Source organism: Cetorhinus maximus, chromosome 21 (genome assembly GCF_964194155.1).
Source record: "Cetorhinus maximus chromosome 21, sCetMax3.hap1.1, whole genome shotgun sequence".
Classification (NCBI taxonomy): Eukaryota; Metazoa; Chordata; class Chondrichthyes; order Lamniformes; family Cetorhinidae; genus Cetorhinus; species Cetorhinus maximus.
In genome coordinates, this window is record NC_135899.1 from 73054951 (window position 1) to 73075497 (window position 20547).

Genomic DNA, 20547 nt, shown 5'->3' on the forward strand with positions numbered 1-20547 from the left:
AACTGACACCAATTCGACTGAAATGAACCGGTTATGTGACTGCCGAGACAGGGGATCGTGGCGGAGGGGAAAATGCCTTCATTTATATATAGGGAGAGGGGCGGGGACAAAAATAAAGGTGAAAGCAGCTTCCCAAATCTGAGATTGGCAAAGCTGAATGCAATCCATGCAAGTTTGGCATCCAATATTTTTTTTTAAAGAATGATAAAGTATTGCATCGCTTACCCGAGTGATGAAAACGAAACAGCAAAGAAAATACAATATTTTTGAGCTGGATAGGAACTAGGTTCAGATCAAGTTAGAAGGCAGGAATTCCCTTGTAATTCACACATCCACACCGCGTCATTCTGTGCAAGGTTTCACCAGTGACACAATGTATCGGGTACCAAGTCAGCGACTTTAGCGCTACCATCGCGGCACCGGGGGGAGGAGGCGCGGTCACTGTGGAGGATATTCACTAGGACTTAAGCAAACGCCCATCTTTTGCTGCGGTGAGTGTTTATGTGCACATTCACTCGACTGCTGTTCGTGCTGCATCCTGAAAAGGAATATCCTCTGCCCGATTTTGACGTATAGATCTGTCGCCACCCCTCCTGTCTGGAACTAGTGGCCCGCTCCACAACAATGCCCCATGTATTTGCATTCTAGCAGCGTTGCCAAGTACAATAAATGGAGCAAAGGGAGAGACAATGAACGGAACCTGGGATTATAGCACCAGGCGCACAGTTCAAGTCCTTGCACACAGCGATGACAAACTGGAATCAACAAACGCTTACCTTTGCGAATATACATGCAAAAAAATAAAACAAAAGCTGGACCGCGGGATCCCAGCTTTAGCCGTTTTTTCTTGCCTTGAATGTGGCCGTGTGTCGAACTGCGATATTTAATGGAGACCTTGGATTCTCGGCACGGTTGTTTGCTGAAGATCTCGGGGGTAATTTCTGTAGATTTTCCTCAATGGCTGGACAGTGTTCGACGTTTTACAGCAGTCATGGGCTGCAGATGACAACTGGGTATTAGAGACCCATGGGGAGACAGATGAAGCCCATTTTTTGAACTTTCCAAATAGTGGCTGTATTTTTGGCACCCCTCAGCTCTATGATAACTGAAATTTGTATAAGTCTTTTTTTTATTCTTTCATGGGGTGAGGGCGTCACTGGCTAGGCCAGCATTTATTTCCCATCCCTAACTGCCCTTGAGAAGATGGTGGTGAGCCATCTTCTTGATCCGCTGCAGTCTTTTGTCCACCTTTGGACCAAGTCTGTAATGAGGTTGTAGGTACACCCACAATGCTGTTTGGGAGATTTGACCATGCGACAGCAAAGGAACAGCGATATAGTTCCAGGTCAGGATGGTGGGTGACTTGGAGGGGAATTTGCAGGTGGTGGTGTTCCCATGCATCTGCTGCCCTTGTTATGAGGTGGTGGAGGCTGTGGATTTGGAAGGTGCTGTCGAAGGAGCCTTGGTGAGTTGCCGTGGTGCATCTTGTAGATGGTACACACTGTGCCACTGTGTGTCAGTGGTGGAGGGAATGCCAGTCAAGTGATCTGCTTTGTCCTGGATAGTGTTGAGCTTCTTGATTGTTGTTGGAGCTGCACTCATCCAGGCAAGTGGAGAGTATTCCATCACACTCCTCACTTGTGCCTTGTAGATGGTGGACAGGCTTTGGGGTGTCAGAAGATGAGTTGTTTGCTGCAGAATTCCTAGCCTCTGACCTGCTCTTGTAGCCATAGTATTTATATGGCTAGTCCAGTTCAGTTTCTGGCCAATGGTAACCCCCAGGATGTTGATAGTGGGGGATTCAGCGATGGTAATGCCATTGAATGTCAAGGGGCAATGGTTATATTCTCTCTTGTTGGAGATGGCCATTGCCTGGCACTTGTGTGGCACAAATGTTACTTGCCATTTATCAGCCCAAGCCCGAATATTGTCCAGGTCTTGCTGTATATGGACACCTACTGCTTCGGTATGAGGAGTCACAAATGGTGCTGAACATTGTGCAATCATCAGCAAACATCCCCACTTCTGACCTTATGATGGGGGCAGGTCATTGATGAAGCAGCTGTAGATGGTTGGGCCTAGGACACTACCCTGAGGAATTCCTGCAGTGATGTCCTGGGACTGAGATGATTGACTTCCAACAACCACAATCACCTTCCTTTGTGCTAGATGTGACTCCAACTGGGGGAGAGTTTTCCCTTGATTCCCATTGACTCCAGTTTTATTCTGGCCACTTGATATCACACTCAGCCAAACACTGCCTTGATGTCAAGGGCAGTCACTCTCACCTCACCTCTGGAGTTCAGCTCTTTTGTCCATCTTTGGACCAAGTCTGTAATGAGGTCAGGAGCTGAGTGGCCCTGGTGGAACCCATATGGAGCATCAGTGAGCAGGTTATTGCTGAGTAAGAGCCACTTGATAGTACTGTCAATGACCCCTTCCATTACTTTGCTGATGACCGAGAGTAGACTGATGGGGCAGTAACTGGCCGGATTGGATTTGTCCTGCTTTTTGTGGACAGGATATACCTGGGCAATTTTCCACATTACAGGGTAGATGCCAGAATTGTAACTGTACTGGAACAGCTTGGCTAGGGCCATGGGTAGTTCTGGAGCACAAATCTTCAGTACTATTGCCAGAATGTTGTCAGGGCCCATAGCCTTTGCAGTATTTAATGCCTTCAGCCATTTCTTGATATCATGTGGAGTCAATTGAATTTGTGATGCTGGCGACCTCGGGAAGAGGCTGAGATGGATCGTCCGCTTGGCTCTTCTGGCTGAAGATTGTTTCAAATGCTTCAGCCTTGTCTTTTGCACTGTTGCACTAAGCTCCCCCATCATTGAGGATGGGGATATTTGAAGAGCCTCCTCCAGTGAGTTGTTCAATTGTCCACCACTATTCACAACTGGATGTGGCAGGACTGCAGAGCTTAGGTCTGATCCATTGGTCATGGGACTGCTTTGCCCTGTCTACTGCATGCTGCTTCTGCTGTTTGGCATGCAAGTAGTCCTGTGTTATATCTTAGGTCACTTCTTCCTTAGTTGACAGCTCTCTCTCTCTCTCTCTCTCTCATATATAAACATATAAAATCTTATTGGAACTGCAGCTTTCTTTACAGAGATGTACTGTAAATTAACAGTGTTTGTGTCATGAATCTAATGTATGTTTAATTAGTAAAAGAACCACCCAATTTTCATCAAAACAGTACTTCTCCCTACATCCCACCCAATCTGTGGTTAATTATATCACAAAACTACAGGCAACAGTTCCAAAAGAGCATGTTTAGAATTTCATTCAATATCCAATGAAAGAAGTCTTCAGTCAATTTACAAGGTCGCCATACACAGGGACTAGATTTGGCAGCTCATTTCATGACCTGGAAGTAGTGGTGATGGCTTTTCAAGTCTTACACTTACAAAGAAATAAGAAATTTCTTTTCCCAGAAATGATTGTGCTGTGCTGACATATGAATGCAACATGTAATGTTGAAGTAATATAAGCATAATTTAACTGTGGTATGTGACAATGAAGGCATTTGAGGAATAGAGCTCTTTGGTTATGTCTTTCTGAGATCATTGGCTAAATTACTTACGTTTAGCTCACAGTTTATTTATTAATACTGAAGTATACCACATAGCTGTATTTTAAATAGATTTAGGGTACTGTTACTGTCGAGTCTTATTCAACAGACCTCTTACTATCATCATAACATTTCATAACAACAAGCTGCATTCATATAGCATCTTTAGCATAGTTAAGCATTCAATTGCACTTCACAGGAGCTTTACCAAAAAGTAAAGAACAAGCAACAGAGGGAAATGAGAGAACAGGCTTGGTCAAAGAGGTAGGTTTTAAGGGGCTTCTTAAAGGTGGATAGAATGGTAAAAAAAAGACACAAAGGTTTAGGTAGGAAGTAATGTGGTTCCATAATTCCTAAACCAGCTATTACTTTGATGACTTGGCTGCAATTGTATTGTGTATTATTTTAAAATTTGATTTCCCTTCACGTGTCATAGGTTTCTGGAATGGCCTATGATAAGCCTGACATGATTGTGTTCATAATGTGCTGAATTCAAAAGTTGTTAAAGTCATTTAACTTGGAACATAAATGTATTAACCTACATAATGGTACTGCAATTGAATGAAAAGCTTTGGTATTGTAAGATTACACATAAAAAACAAATTTTGCTAGCAATATCATCATTGAGGATAAGTATAAAATTAACAAGCCTTATTTAGGATAAGATCAAAATGATTTAATTTTATCATTGTCTATTTCCAACTCCGTGATATCAGCCAATTTTGCAGAATAGATTCCCAGAAAAAGAAGTTAATACTGCATCGATTTACTTCCTTTTGAAAAGATGATTGGGACTCTGCTTAGGATTGAGCATAGCAAGAATAATTGAGATAATTAAATCCAATAGTTCCCAATATGCTGACATTTGGAATTATGAAGCCAGTGGAAACCTAAGAATTATAATCTAAGGACAGTGTTTATCTTGGTTTAATTTTGGAGGGCGCAGAATATTTCCTCAGACGAAACATATTTGGCAGACATATATTGGAGAAGATTACAATGGCTTTATTGACAATTTTTTTTCTTATTCGAGGTTTTCTCGTGTTCTGTATTTTTATGTAAAATATATCAATTATGACACCATTGAGAGAACTTTTCATGAAAATATAATGAATTTTAACGTGAAAATGTAATGCATCATGCAAGAAAATATCAATAAAATTAAATTGGAATTGTTATCACCGTAGAGAACTCATACAATGAGGCCAAAGGAATGCATATATGCCATTGATGACACCCCAGTGTTATTATCTTGTACTGTATTGGAGCAGTTATCCTGAAGGTATAACGATGTAAAACATTCAACAAAAGTTAATAAAGAAACTGATTCTATCCACTTCATAAAATTTGAAGTCAATTTAATAGTCAATTCTCTTCCCGCTCCCACACCATTATCTTTGGTGTCCTCCAAGGATCTATCCTTGGCTCCCTCTTATTTTTCTTCTGCATGCTGCCCCTTGGCAACATCATCTGAAAGCACAGCATTAGTTTTCACATATACGCTGACACCCAGCTCTGCCTCACCACCTCCCCATTCCTCCACTGCTGCTAAATTATCAGACAACTTGCGGGAGATCCAATAATGGATGAGTAGAAATTTCCTCTAATTAAATATTAGTAATGCTGAAGTGTTGTCTTCTGTCCTTGTCACAAGCCCTGTTCCCTAGCTACTGACTCCACCTCTCTCCCTAGCAACCGTGTGAGACTCATTCAGATCATTCACGACCTTGGTGTCATATTTGATCCTGAGACGAGCTTCTGACCAAATATCCGTACCATTATTAAGACTCTCTATTTCCATTTCCTAATTTTGCCCTGAGCTCATCTGCTGCTGAAACCCTCATTCATGTCTTTGTTACATTTAGACTTGACTATTCCAAGGCACTCCTGGTAGTCTCCCATATTCTACCCTCCGTAAACTCGAAGTCATCCAAAAATTCTTGTTACTTATGTCCTTACTTGTAGGAAGTTTCATTGATCTCTCACCTCTGTGCTCACTGACCTACATTGGCTCCTGGTCAAGCAACCTAGATTTTCAATTTCCCATGCATGTTTTCAAATCCCTCCAACCCTTCACACCCTCTCTATCTCTGTAATCTCCTTCCGCCCCTCAACCCTCTGAGATACTTGCGCTCATTCAATTCTGGTCTCTTGAGGATCCCTGATTTTAATTGCTCTGCCATTGGTGGCCAGGTCTTCAGCTGCCTAGGCCCCAAGCCCTGGGATTCTCCCCCTAAACCTCTATGAATGTCTACCACTCCTTCTTCCTTTAAGATACTCCTTAAACCTACCTCTTTGACCAACCTTTTGGCCATCTGCCCTTACACTGTCTTTTGTGGCTCAGTGTCTAATTTTATTTTATAATGCCTCTGTGAAGCACCTTGTGACATTTTATTACATTAAAGACACTTTATAATTATGAGTTGTTGTTGCAATCTGAGGCCATGAATGAGTTACAGCACGTAACCTTACTTATTTTTTGTTGACTTTCTTGTGCTCAGCAAGATGAGAGGTGTCAGTGGAAGGGAACAATTTTTTGTTCTGTTGTCATGTATGTCACAAAGTGATGCAGAATAAAATCCTTGTACATACCTCAAACACAACCTCAGAAAAAGGACCTAATCCTACCCCAACCATCTATGTGGCTTCTCTAAGTGAGATGGTGATTTGCATAAGTAATAAAAACTGTTTAGTTTGAGTCCTTATTTTTTAAAAGACTGTCCAGCCTCATTCCACATAGGATTTGTGCAGTTGACTGGAGATTTTCATCCCAATAATCTGGATTGATATAAACCCAGTTTGAGAGAAGTGAACTGGAGTTGTGATTACTTAATATTCTACCCAATCCTATCGATCTAATTTATCTTAACCTATAATTTAGCCACGAGAGGATAGGTAGATCAAAACAATTTACAGAACTCGTATTAACTTAGTTCAGTGGGAGCACTTTTGATTCTGAGGAAGTTGTGGATTCAAGTTCCGTTACAGGAACTGGGCACACCATTTTTGCTGACACTTCATTGCAGTACTGAGAGCGTGCTGCATTATTGGAGGTGCTGTCTTTTTAAAGAGCTTTTAAACTGAGGCCACATCTGCCTGCTTAGGTGAATGGACAGAGATCCCATGACACTATTGGAAGAAGAGCAGGAAGTTCTCCCCGTGCCCTGGTCAATATTAATCTCTCAACCAACACCAATTAGTTGGCCATTTATCTCATTTGTTGTTCACAGAACTTTGCTGTGCATAAGTTAGTTGCTGCTTATGCCGATGAAAACAGCAGTGATTACACCTCAAAAGTAATTCCATGGTTGTAGCGGACTTTGAAAAATCCTGAGTACATGAGGACGTTACATTCTTTTAAAAGTCAATGTGGAAGTCTTTACTAGAAGGATTTGGCAACTCTTTTGCTTGTGTTTACCAATAACCTGATGCAAGAATAGAATTTTCAGCGAAACATGCTCTCTTCCATTATAGGAAGGATGTGATTGCACTGGAGGGGGTGCAGAGGAGATTCACCAGGATGTTGCCTGGGATGAAACATTTAAGTTATGAAAAGAGGTTGGATAGACTTGGGTTGTTTTCGTTGGAGCAGAGAAAACTGAGGAGCGACCTGATCGAGGTGTACAAGATTATGAGGGGCATGGACAGGGTGGATTGGGATCAGCTGTTACGCTTAGTTGAAGGGTCAGTCATGAGGGGACATAAGTTCAAGGTGAGGGGCAGGAGGTTTGGGGGGATGTGAAAAAAAAATTTTTTACCCAGAGGATGGTGACGGTCTGGAATGCACTGCCTGGGAGGGTGGTGGAGGCAGGTTGCCTCACATCCTTTAAAAAGTACCTGGATGAGCACTTGGCATATCATAACATTCAAGGCTATGGGCCAAGTACTGGTAAATGGGATTAGGTAGGTAGGTCAGGTGTTTCTCACATGTTGGTGCAGACTCGATGGGCCGAAGGGCCTCTTCTGCACTGTGTGATTCTGTGATTTTGAAATTTGCATTAGACAATGCCACCTGAGGACTGAAGGATTGACAGTCAAATCAAATGTATGGTAAATTTTAGTCAAATACAATTTTAAAAGAAATATAGTTTTTGAGACATTGAAGGCCACTGTGTATTTGAACGTTGGTCTTTCACCTGAAGGATTTAAGTTTCAGCTCTGGGACACCGTCCAAGGAGTGTGGGGAAGTGGCACATGGCATTGTAAAGGGTCACGTTGTGCCATCAGGCCTGTGATTTCTGTGAAGGCATCATGATGCCACTTATGAAGGCCAACTTCATAATGAAAGTGATACATAGTCTAGCTGTTTTCCCTGCCAGGTAATGAAAGGAAGACAAATAGTGAGCTTATTGAATAAATAACATATTAACAAACCCAATCCAGTCCGGTAAATTAGACTATGAGTCACCCAGGTTCTCTGAACTACTGCTAATTTTCTCCAGTGTGGTAAATATTATTGGCCTCGGCAACTGGCCACTTCAGCGCAAGATTCTTTCGACCGCTTAACTGATATGTTTTTGTTTATTGGCTGCATTTTACTCATCAATCCAACTGGATTTGTGGTCTGAGTTTACAAAATTCTCTTAAAAAGTCCCAGATGTTTGGCTTACCATCAAAAACCATGTTACTCCAATTTTCTATCCTCCTCTATTCTCTTCCAAATGTGTTGCCTCCTCAACATTGGAATGTTAAGAAAAAAAAAAGGCCCAGGTCCATATTTTGCTTCCCATCATTCTGTCTCATTTACCAGCAATAATGGAGTTACTGACTAATCATAGCAATCTGAATTTATCAGTTAATCTTGCAAATGGACTGTTCACAACCTCGGCATCCTAATTAGTCCTGAGTTGAGCTTCCAATCCCATATTCCCTCCATTACAAAGACCGCCTATTTCCACCTCCATAACATTGCCCATCTCCATCCATACCTCAGCTTATCTGTTCTGAAACCCCCATTTCCGCTTTTGTTACCTCCAGATTCAAATATTCCAATGGTGTCTTTAGACAGTGGCCAGGGAAGGGAGTGGCATTGATGATGAGGAATGAAATTGGTGAGACAATGGGCGCAATCATCCCAGATTTGCACAGAGTGCAGTAGCGGGTGAGGAAAAGGACATTTTACCCGCCAGCCGCAATGGCAGCTATTCATGCTGTATCATCCCAATCGTGTCTCATTAATTATGCAGCCACAGGAAACACGACATCTCACTGGCGGGTGGCCTCTGAATTGCCTGCCATGCTGTTACCTCACTGTTTCCTCACTCTGGGTGCCATATCTAAACTTCAGCCATGCACACAGTTCTCAATGCTTGCAGCCCAGGACTGCTCCAGTGAAGACATGGCCCTGGAAGAAGAGTTCAGTGACCCATCACTGGAATGCCTTTTGGAGGCCCGGTGTGATGTCCACCGCTGGCACTCAGGCCGCAGGAGGCCCAGCAATCTCACCACTCTGGCTTGGGAAGCCATGGCAGTGGTAATCAGTGCCAGTGCTGCACACAAGAGGTTGGCCATCCAAAGCAGAAAGAGGATGGATGGTCTCATCCGTGCCGCCAGGGTAAAGCAACCACCTCATGACTCTAAACTCACATAATCACAAGGCCATCACACATTCACTGGCATCTCACTCACTGCCAGCTCAAGGGATGTCACCACTCATTCTCTCACACACACCCTCACATCTCCATCTGGCCTCATCTCCTCTGGAGACTGCCTCCTCAGCCCTCACCATCTTGAGGCCACTTGCACATGCACATTGCCACTTGCCCCCACACATACCATGGGATACCCCCCTTCCCCAGTACAGCACTTGCCCTGCAGCCTCTTCCCTTGCCTGAAACCACTTCTTCCCCTTCCCCAAGCAAGCCCTAGCCCCGCAGCCATTGAAAAGCCACTCCTACCTAGACACCTGCTCGTGAGCCCCCCTAAAAATGATGTGGTGCTGCCTCCGAAGCCTGGTGCTGATGACCGCAAGTGCTGCCCAAAGCAACGCAGGCAAACAAACCTCGAAGTCCTGAATGACATCATATGATGTAGCTGAGAGACAGCATGTAGATGAGAGATAGGAGGGCGCTAAGGTTAGATCCTTGAAGATCCTAAAAGCAACATAATGGGGGAGAAAAGAGAAATCTTTGACAGAGATTGTCTTGCTATGACTGATAGGTAAGATTGGCACCGGGCAAGGACAGTCTCACTGAGCCTGGATAATGGAGGGGGGACGTTGGAGGAGGATGATGTGGTCAACCATGTCAAATACGACAGAAGATTGAATAGACTGAGGAGAAATAGTGCACCATGGTCATAGTCGATATTTTTTTAACTTTTATAAGGTCAGTCTCAATGCCCATGACTCTGTCTAATTCTAACTGCTGCTCTTTTATGATCCTCAGGAGTAGTAGCTTGGAGTTTTACAGGGGGGAAAGGTTTTAAGCTGGAGCAGAGTTAATTTTATTCTTGTAGCCAGCAAGCAAATTATGTTTATTTTACATCATATCAGAGAAAGAGAGCCCTCCTACTAGCCATTTACAACCTTAAACAAATACTGGAAAATAAGCTGAGGACTGCCCCATCCTCACAACTGTGCCTTGCGTTGTCTTAAATTATTTTTTTTACCATTTTAAACCTCCCCGGTTTTTAATACAAAATCAAAAAGTGCTGGAAAAACTCAGCAGATCTGATGAAGAGAGAAATTGAGCTAACATTTCGAATCCAATATGACTCTTCGTCAGAACACTTTTTAAGAAAACATTTGCAACCTCCTTTTTTAACCTCTCAACCCATCGCTTTTACAAGGATTTTCCAGGAGGCTGATCTCTTAGCATCTTAAAAAAGTTTGAGACAACGACCAACTGTTCTTTATCTCCCTGGCCATAAGGATAAGAATACTGCTACTTGGCAATATTCCACAGTTTTATAGACACAGCATGCTCCTCTCCAAAGATTTTGTAATTCATCACCAAAGTCATGAATCATATTCATTTGTTTCTTTAACAGTTTTTTCCATTTAGAGCACAACTTATTCCTACTGCAGCATTCCAGTCCCATCAGGGTATCCTACTGTCCTTTTTTGAAAAACATTTCTCATGCATTAACAGAAACATATAAGATTCACACTTGGCTGATGGGGAATGATAAAATACAGACGTCATCACTTAGACTGCACGTGGTTAGCGAAGGGAACCCGTGCAATTAATGGTACCCATTCACCCGCTGATGTCAATTACAGAGGTTCTGTTTTAAAGCTCTGGTCACTTTGTATCAGGCACAGTCAAATTTTCAAGTATCTTCAATTAGCTCTTCCCTCATTAAAGTAAACCTTAATTACTTACTTGTGCAAGTAAGTGACTTTTCATCAGAATTCGTTTGCATCACCAGTTCTGACGAAAGTCCATCGACCTGAAATGTTAACTCTGTTTCTCTCTCCACAGGCACCGCCTGACCTGCTGAGCATTTTCCAGCATTTTCTGTTTTTACTTCTCATTTCCAACAGCTGTAGATTTTTCTTTTGATGAGTTAATCCTGTGTAATTACCAATTTATTTTGTTTATATCAGGCAAGCTCCGGTCTTCCAACAGTTGCTCAATAACTCTTCGATACAGCGTAATTATCTTGACCACTTATATTTGGGCCTATTGATTAACCCCCAGAGCAAAATTGTCCTTTCCAACAACTGAGGTGTAACTGTTCACCTCATAACTGGACAAGCATGTTCACCATTAGTAGCGGAACTGAATACATTCTTAAGTCTTGCCAAGACAATGCCAATAGTAGTAGTGCCCCTTCCTCTCCCCCCAGAACCATGATAGAGTTTCTTTTGAGCTCACTTCTCACCCCACCAGCTTTCACATTCAACAGATTATCCTCTGCTATTTCCCCCACTTCCAGCATGATGCCACCAAAAACATCTTCCCCTCAATAAAAGCAATGTTAGTGGGGTGGTGAAAAAGGCATATGGGACACCTGCCTTTATCAATCGAGGCATAGATTACAAAAGTAGGGAGGTCATGTTGGAGTTGTATAGAACCTTGGTGAGGCCACAGCTGGAGTACTGTGTACATTTCTGGTCGCCACATAATAGGAAGGATGTGATTGCACTGGAGAGGTTGCAGATGAGATTCACCAGGATGGAACATTTAAGTTATGAAGAGAGGTTGGATGGACTTGGGTTGTTTTCGTTGGAGCAGAGAAGACTGAGGAGCGACCTGATCGAGGTGTACAAGATTATGAGGGGCATGGACAGGGTGGATAGGGAGCAGCTGTTCCTCTTAGTTGAAGGGTCAGTCACAAGGGGGCATAAGTTCAAGGTGAGGGGCAGGAGGTTTAGGGGGATGTGAGGAAAAACTTTTTTACCCAGAGGGTGGTGACGGCCTGGGAGAGCGGTGGAGGCGGGTTGCCTCACATCCTTTAAAAAGTACCTGGCACGTCATAACATTCAAGGCTGTGTGCCAACTGCTGGTAAATGGGATTAGGTAGGTAGGTCAGATGTTTCTCATGTGTCGATGCAGACTCGATGGGCCGAAGGGCTTCTTCTGCACTGTGATTCTGTGATTCTGGATTCATCTTTTGTTTCTTTACTTGTTCCACCACCATTTTGCTTTGCACCATCATCTCTTTTGTCATTTAACCTCTCATGCCTTCCATCTTATCATGGACCTTTCCTGTTATAGTATTATAGAATGGTTACAGCACAGAAAGAGGCCATTTGGGAGTTGGCTCCGTGCTGACTCTGTAAGAACAATTTTGCTGGTCCTACTCCCTGCCTTTTTCCTGTCACCCTGCAAATCTTTCTATTCAGGTGCTTATCCAATTCCCTTTTGAAAGCTATGATTGAATCTGGCTCCACCCAGGCAATGCATTCCTGATCTTGACAACTTGCTGTGTATAAAAATACTGCTCATGTCGCCTTTTGTTCTTTTGCCAATCACCTTAAATCTGTGATCTCTGTTCCCGACCCTTCCACCAATAAGAACAATTTCTCTCTATCCATTCTGTCTGGACTCCTCTTGATTTCATAATATCAAGGAATCATTTGACCAAGTGTGACATCAAGAAGCCCTAGCAAAATTGAAGTCAATAGGAATTCTAGAGAACACTCTCCACTGGCCGGAGTCATACCTGGCATGAAAAAAGATGGGAAGTGGTTGCTGGAGGTCAATCATCTCGGCCTCAGAATATCGCTGGTTGCGTTCTGTCCTTTCCTCACCAAATTCCACCCTTCCCTGCGTATGCACTTGCTTAGAACCTGTTACATCTGTAATATTTTCCAATTCTGATGAAATGGTACTAACTTGAAATGTTAACTCTCTCCACAGATGCTGCAAGACCTGCTGAGTATTTCCAGCATTTGCTATTTATATTATAGTGACAGTAACATTCCAACCGCAAACATTCCCTCAACCAGCTTCATCTCCTTACCTACATAATCCATGATCACTCCTGGGGATGGTGTCGGAATATTTTGTCTGGTTGCTTACGTCTGGCATCCTAAACACAGAGTGAAGATGAAATGGTGGAAGGGGAGCCTCAAGGTGTCATGGCCAAGAGTCATCTGCTGGCCTCAGCGCCACACCTAGCTGTCCCTCCTTGCCATGGGCGCTAAGACCCGTGTGTTATTCAAAGTGATAGACACCGAATGTGTCCAAGGCGTCCGTTGGGGGAGGGGGTTGGGAGCAGATGGGGCGGCACCTAGACGTAGCACCTGCAAACGAAAGCATAAGGCATGTTAGGCACTCCACGGGTATGTCAGTGGTGATTTTGTGTTGGCCCTAGATTAGGGAATATATCATTATGTACGTCAGAGCAACATTTGTGCTTTACTTTGGTGGGAATAAAGTCCACTTTTCTGACCATGAATGAGGGTGTTTCCTTTGTGCTGCATTTGTATGTTTCACAGACATCTCATGAGTGTTTGAGTGGACATTGATGTTTCTGTACTAAGCACTTAGTTGCAGCTGATGAGGTGGAAGATGTAGCACCTAAGTGCCACTTATGGAAGCTCCAGGCAATACTGGTCCTGCTGATCGATGTGTGTGGAGCTAGCTGAAGGTTCGTTGAATTAAATTGTCTCGGGTGTCCCTGCCTCCTTGGTGTAATAGCGGGTCGGCGTGCTGCCCCTCCTCATCGCCCTGTGCTTCCTCATCCTCTGAGCCACTGCTGGATTCATCATGTGCAGCCTCATCCACTGCGTCATGGTCTTCATCATCAACTGCATCCCCCCTTTCCAGTGCAAGATTGTGCAGAGCGCAGCATGCTACCACTATCACAGAGACGCGATCTGGGGGGTACTGGAGTGCGCCCCCTAAGCGGTCCAGGCAATGGAAGCGCATCTTGAGAAGACTGATCTCCACCACAGCCCTTGTGGTGCCGTGGCTCCTATTGTACCGCTCCTCAGCTTCTGTTCTTGGATGGCGGAGCCATCCTTGACGGAGCTTGATGGAGCGTCAAGCTCCACTTTCTGAGGGGATAGCCCTTGTCACCCAGCAGACATCCATTCAGCCGAGCTGGAGCACTGAAGATCACCGGCACCTGAGGATGTGGGCACTGTGGGAGCTGCCTGGGTACCTTGCACAGACTTGCAAAATCTGCATCCTGTGATCACACACTATCTGCACGTTCCTGTTGACGAAGGCACCGGGCTCACCTGCTGGTGCCTTGATGGCCACATGTGTACAGTCTATAGCACCCTGGACGCGGGGGAAGCCAGCAATGGCCCTGAAGCCTCTGGCTCACTGTGGCTGACTTGCCTGGTCGCAGCGGAAGTAGATGAAGGTCAATGCCCATCTGAACAGAGCGTCTGTAACCTGCTTGACACAAGTGTGGACAGCTGATTGGGAGACACCGCAAAGTTCACTCACCGAGCCCTGGAAGGAGCCAGAGGCATAGAAACTGAGGGCAACTGTGACCTTTAGAGCCACTGGCATGGGGTGTCCACCCACACAGTTAGGGGAGATCTCAAGCCCAATCATCTGACAGATATAGTTGACTGTTTCCCTTGAGAGACGGAGCCTCCTTCAGCACTGCACCTCAGACATATTGAGGTAGCTGCTTCGCCGCCTGTATACACTGGCAGCAGGATAGTGGCATCCTCTGTGGCCCCTTCCACCTTGGACAACCCCTTGGCCCTGCGCCCGTTGTGCCTGTGCCTGGCCTCCCTAAGGTGGCTCCCCTGGAGGCTGATTGTCCACTCCTGGCCTCCTCCTTATTCTATCCCTCCCTTCCTCCTCAGAGGAGCTGCCTCCAGTGGAGATGTCAGAACCCATACCCAGGCTAAATGGAGGCCTCCGGAAAGCTGCAGGCCCGATAAAGATTACTGTCTGCAGACTGCTGAGCTGAAGCTTCAAAGTACAGAGAAAGCTATTGGAAATCGATCTGAACTGCTAACAATCACACAGGCAAGTTTAAAACACTTTCAGCATTAAATACTTCAGAAAAAACATTAACAACGCCTCTGAGCCCACATATCCCGCCCGTGGATGAGGTTTGTTAAAAAATAAGTCACCCGCCTGCCCGTTGGGCCCGTGTGCCGAGCCGAAGATCGCACGGGCTCCTCAAAATCGGCTTCCATTGCTGAGTTAAGGGCCTTAACAAGGCCTTTAATTAATGGCAGGCGCACGTCACGCTTCATAGCGCTCCCGCCCACCTAATTATCGCGATGCCACGCACTGACGTCAGGATGTGCGTGCGACATTTTAAGCGCTGACGTGTGGGCTCCGCCACCTGCGCATCGGTCATAAAATTCTGCCCAGAGTTTCCCTGCATTACTCGACCTAGGCAGAGGTTCCCTGAAAATTTGAGCTAAGCTCCCAGGGTAATGTCAGGAAGCACTTCCTCACGCAATGTGTGGTGGAAATCTGGAACTCTGCCCCAAAATGTGTGAAGCTGGGGATCGGCTGAAAATTTGAAAACTGAGATTGAGAGTTCTTTGTTATGTAAGATTTATGGAACCAAGGCAAGTAAGCTATAAATCAGATTGACCTAACTGAATGGCTGGGCAGGCTCGAGGTGCTGAATAGCCTACGTTGTTTCTATGTTGTTACAGCCCATTGGAACTCTGAGATCCATCTTGCACTTCAGCTCAGATTGACGGAATGAAAGCTACCTCCTGCTGCTGTTATAAAGAACTCTATCTGAAATGATTTGGGGGAATATTAACTCAATTCTTAGAGGACACAGTGCAGGGGATAAAACTGACAGTTATTCAGAACCAACTAGCCTGCCCAGTGTGTGGATGAAAAAAAAATGTTAATGCAAAATATTGAGGCACAGCATTTAGTCTTTTGTTTGTAATCTGACCTGTTCATGGTTCACGCTGACGCTGAGCATCAAAATAGGAAAAGAATTCCATACCCATGCAGTGGCATTCTTCAACTTGATAAGTACATTAATTCAATAAACGTTTTGTGGGTGAGCTTTGGAAGTAACTCAGTGGGGCATCTTAGTGCAGATTGTATTTTAGTTTTGTATTGTGAGCTCACAACCATTAGGAACCAAGCTGTTCAAACTCATTTTATGTAAAGAAAGAGTGCTCATTTATGTCGCATCTTTCAGGACCTCAGGACGATTTACAGCACTTTCCAGCCAATTGAACAATTTTGAAGTGTAGTCACTGTTGCAATATAGGAAATGTGGCAGCTAATTTGTGGCACACCAAGCTCCTACAAACGACAATGTAATAATGATCAGATAATCTGTTTTTGTAATGTTGATTGAGGGATAAATATTGGCTGCCACATCAGGGAAAACTCCCCTGCTCTTCTTCAAATTGTGCCAGGATCTTTTCAATCCACCTGAGAGAACAGATATCCCTTTGGTTTAACGTCTCTTCTAAAAGACTGCACTTCCTATAGTGCAGCACGTACTCACACTGGAGTGTCAGAAAGCCATTTCAGCAGGACAACAGAGAGGCATATTAGCCTGAATTGGATTTGAGCACAGGTTGCAGTGGCGAAAGTCTTTTTATATAGCATATAACACCATAATTGTCACCCCTGACTTATATTGGCTCCTGGTCCAGAAAAACCTCAACTTTAAAATTCTCATACTTGTATTCATATCCCCAAATGGCATCTTCCCTCCTTCAGTTCTGCAACCCTCCAAAATCTCTGTGCATCCCCAATTTCCTTTCTTGCATGAGTGGCACCCATATTTTCGGTCCCCCTAGGCCCTAAGCTCTGAAAGTCCCTTCCCAATCCTATATCCCTCTTTCCTCCCTTAAATTGCTCCTTAAAACCCACTCCTTTTCTGCCCTAATATCACCAAGTGTGGCTTGATGTCAAATTTTGCTTGATATTGATCCTGTGAAGTACTTTGGTTTTAACACATTCAAGCACTATATAAATGCAAGTTATTGTTGTCAGGTTTTAACTTATAAACTTATAAAGTCATCAAAACAGGCCAGTGGAAGTGTAATGCAGGAAGAATACTTGTGTTGCTGGGATGCAATATGAAAGTTTACTATAACATCTAAAATGAAAACAGAAAATGTAGGAAACACTCAGCAGGTCTGGCAGCATCTATGGTGAGAGAAATGAGTTAATTTGGTCTTTCATCAGAATGTCTACAATAACAGGCGTTTATAGTTTGAGTGGTTAATTCATATATTTAAAATAAAATGGACCAATGTTGTGGTAGAAATTAATAGGGTCGGCTTTAAAATGGAATCCTCTTAAACGTGCACTTGACAGATTCTAATTTTCCTTGAATTCCAACGATAAATGTCCTGCTTTATGAATTCTTAAGAATCCCAGTTTGCCCAGTTTTCTCTTGGACTCAAAAAAATAAAAGACACTCCTATAATTACCCCCAAAAAGTTGGTTCCCAATTTAGGCCAATCTATAAAAGGAAAATGTTCCGTATATGTCCATTCAGGCATCATCAATATATACCTACATGCAGCATTTGGGAATGTGGCATTGAGAGCTCAAGAAAAATCTCTTGTAGTGAATTCCTAACACAGTATGATCTGAGTCAACTTGTGCCCCAAACCGGGGTGAGGCAGTTACAATGAGAGGACGAGCCTAAAAAATTTGTGTTCTGGCCTAAGCATCATACTACAGACTAGTCAGGGTCTGTCAAATTTTGGTTGGCACTGTGGGCCACAGCAATGTCCAGGGGTGAGGGGTTGTTTGGGAGGGTGGGTAAGGAGCAGCAGTGGCCCACAATGATTTTGTGGAGCCAAAGGGAGCCTGTCTACTCCCTCTGACTCTACAAAAAAGAAAATTTTGCACATTTTGGGTCTTTTTGGGACGGCCTCTCAGCGAACCCTTGACCTGGTTAGGAAGCTCAAAATCTGGAAATGCTGGTTGAAGTAAGACTATACTGAATGAATTAAAGAAATTGGGTCAGAAATGGGCGCAGGGATCTGATTTCAATGTTGAAGTGAAGCCTACACTTATTTTAAGTGGGCACTAAGGCCCACAAGAAAAGGCCCTGACCAAATTAGTAATGGCTTCAACACCCATATAGTTGGAGTGTGGGCCTCTGCCATGCTATTTTGATTATTGTTGCACCCCTTTTACACCTGTAGGAAAGGCAGAAGGTTTTAGAATTTTGGCCCCTCGGTGAGTCACTATCCATATATTCTTTGAGACAGAATTTTGTAAACTCCAAACAAGCAGTTCAGTAACCGTTGCCTGTATTGTTATCAAATACTGTCTTTTGATTCTGTCTATTTCGCCTCGCAATAAACAATACAGTCTGTGGAAGTTTGACTCAAGCATTTGATTTTGCCAGTTATGTCCAGATAAAAATATAATCCTGATGTCAGCAGTTTGTGACAATGCTCCAATACATGAAACTTGTTGCTGTTGTGTTACAATCTTGTTCCTTATGAGCAGTCAGTAAATGATTAGCTAGCATGTTATTTATAAATTTGCGAGAAACCTTTTCAGTTATTTTGACCGTACAAATAGATTCCAGTCTGGTTACATCTTTTTCAGCCATTCAAATAACCAGCAGAGTTCACACAAGGTCCTAAACTTAAATCAGTTAAAGTAATTGCGAAGCATCTGCTTCAGTTGATCATATCCTATTTCTGTGAATATATTATTCTATTATTGGACTAATCAAAGATTTTTCAGAATACTAAATGTTTTGAACATAATATTATTCTATTTATAACTTGCTCACAATATTCCAGTTTGAAAACAGTACAGACTGTGAGGGGATTATGCAGGAAGGGAGTTACTTACAAGATTAGTAAATTAATATCGACAAAGGTTTTATTGACAAATAATGCAGTTAATTTTAACTCCTCCAACTATTTGGTGGAAGGCAGGCTGGTGGGTAGTTAAAATAGAACGAAGGACTTCCCTACCTCTTTCCCACCTCTAGCTGGCCAATGTCAATTTTAAATTACAGGTGGAAACGGCACCAACCCTAAAGACAGCAGGGTCCTCTTTAAATGTGCAAATCAGCCTCCAATAACATCATCACCATGTTTGCCTTAGTGTGAGAGCAGTGGTGGCTTCCCTGTCAGGTGTTGCCACCTTTCAGATAAGACATTACATCAAGGCCCCTCTCGTTGGATGTAAAAGATCCCATTGCACAATTTAAAGAAGAACAGAAGAGTCCTTCCTGGTGTGCTGGCTGATATTTATCCCTCAACTACCATTGCTAAAAAGAACCATATGACGTGGTAATTATGATATTGCTGTTTGATGGGGCATAAATTGGTCGCCACATTATCACAGCAGTAACTACACTTCCAAAGTACTTTATTGGATGTGATGTGTTTCGGGATGTCCTAAGGTTGCAAAATTTATCATATAAATGAAAATCTTTCTTCCTATAAAAACAAATGGATAGGATAGACAAAAATAGACTATCTGGCCCATTGAGCCTGCCCTCATTTATAACGACCACCAGACAACAGCCATCTGATCTCCTGGGAGAGGCAAAAGACATCAAAACTTCCATTCTGTAATTTCTGTCCTAGCCAGGAACTGGTACACCATTCTTGGAAAGTTTGCAGAGTCAGCACACATTGCAAAAGTGGTAACTTTTACCATGGGTTGACAATCCTCTTGGGAAAAGAAGACTCTCCTGTTATCTAACTTAGTTCTACGTTCGTGCAACTTATACACGTGAACCCTTGTTCCTCCCTGAGCTATCTAATTGATGTATTTTATCACAAAGAACACAGTCCAGTCCCTTCATTGTTTTAAACACCTCTATCAAATCACCCTGGAGTCTATGCATGTCTAAAGTATGTAGACCCAGTTTTTTAAGCCTATTTGGATAACTGTTTTGAATTAGAAATCGTTCTTGTGGCCTTCCTCCAAACATTTTCCAAGCAGATGATGCAGATGGGCTATCCTCATCCACTGCTTCTTCAAAAAAAGCTCAATTAGTAAGATCCAAGCTTTTCTTCCTCCCAAAACACCATGTTGAGTATCTTTGATAATTCCTCCTTGATCCATGTGATCATACGCAGCATTTCTTATGATGATTCTTTCCAGCATCTTGGCTATGATTGAAGTCAAATTAATAGGCCTATATAAACCAGAGGACCCCAAGTTCAATCTCATATCTGTGCTGAGTTAACTCATCTTAACCAGGAAGCAGCTAGTGAGCTACTGTCGGCCTTAGGCATGCTTCTCACTCCGACTGCTATCTTTGACCTCTTCTTAAAAAGTGCTCATATGTGGATGTTCAGTGAGAATAAGATCAGACTCAGCTCTGCACAACCTGCTGACACTGAGCGTCTGGAATAACACACAAGGAATAATTGTTTGGGCAAAGTATTCCAGTAATCATCAGAGGTGGAAAGGGGATGAAAAATACTGGGCACTTACATTCCACAAAATTGTATTCCTCTTCATAGATCTGGATAAATACATCCAGTGCACTCATTATAGACATTAAGTAATTTTAGCCTTTGTTTTCTCCAGTCTTTTTAATCTTCATCTTGCTGAGAATAAAGGTGTGTGGCAGATCCTGGGAGGCATGCAGGAGCAGGCTATGTTGACCTG

General features: G+C 43.3%; 1 protein-coding gene across 6 annotated transcripts in view; it reads right to left on the minus strand.

Annotated features, from left to right (window-relative positions):
• The window catches only part of pkib (protein kinase (cAMP-dependent, catalytic) inhibitor beta), a 115055-nt gene extending 114655 nt beyond the window's left edge, over positions 1-400 (minus strand). For 3 of the 6 annotated variants that reach the window (XM_078567132.1, XM_078567128.1, XM_078567129.1), the window contains exon 1: positions 226-395. The gene's annotated coding sequence lies outside the window, so the exon portion shown is untranslated. Of the gene's footprint in view, positions 1-225 lie in introns of all 6 variants that reach the window. The other 3 variants (XM_078567127.1, XM_078567130.1, XM_078567134.1) reach the window with 2 other exon arrangements.
• Between the last annotated feature and the right edge of the window lie 20147 nt (positions 401-20547).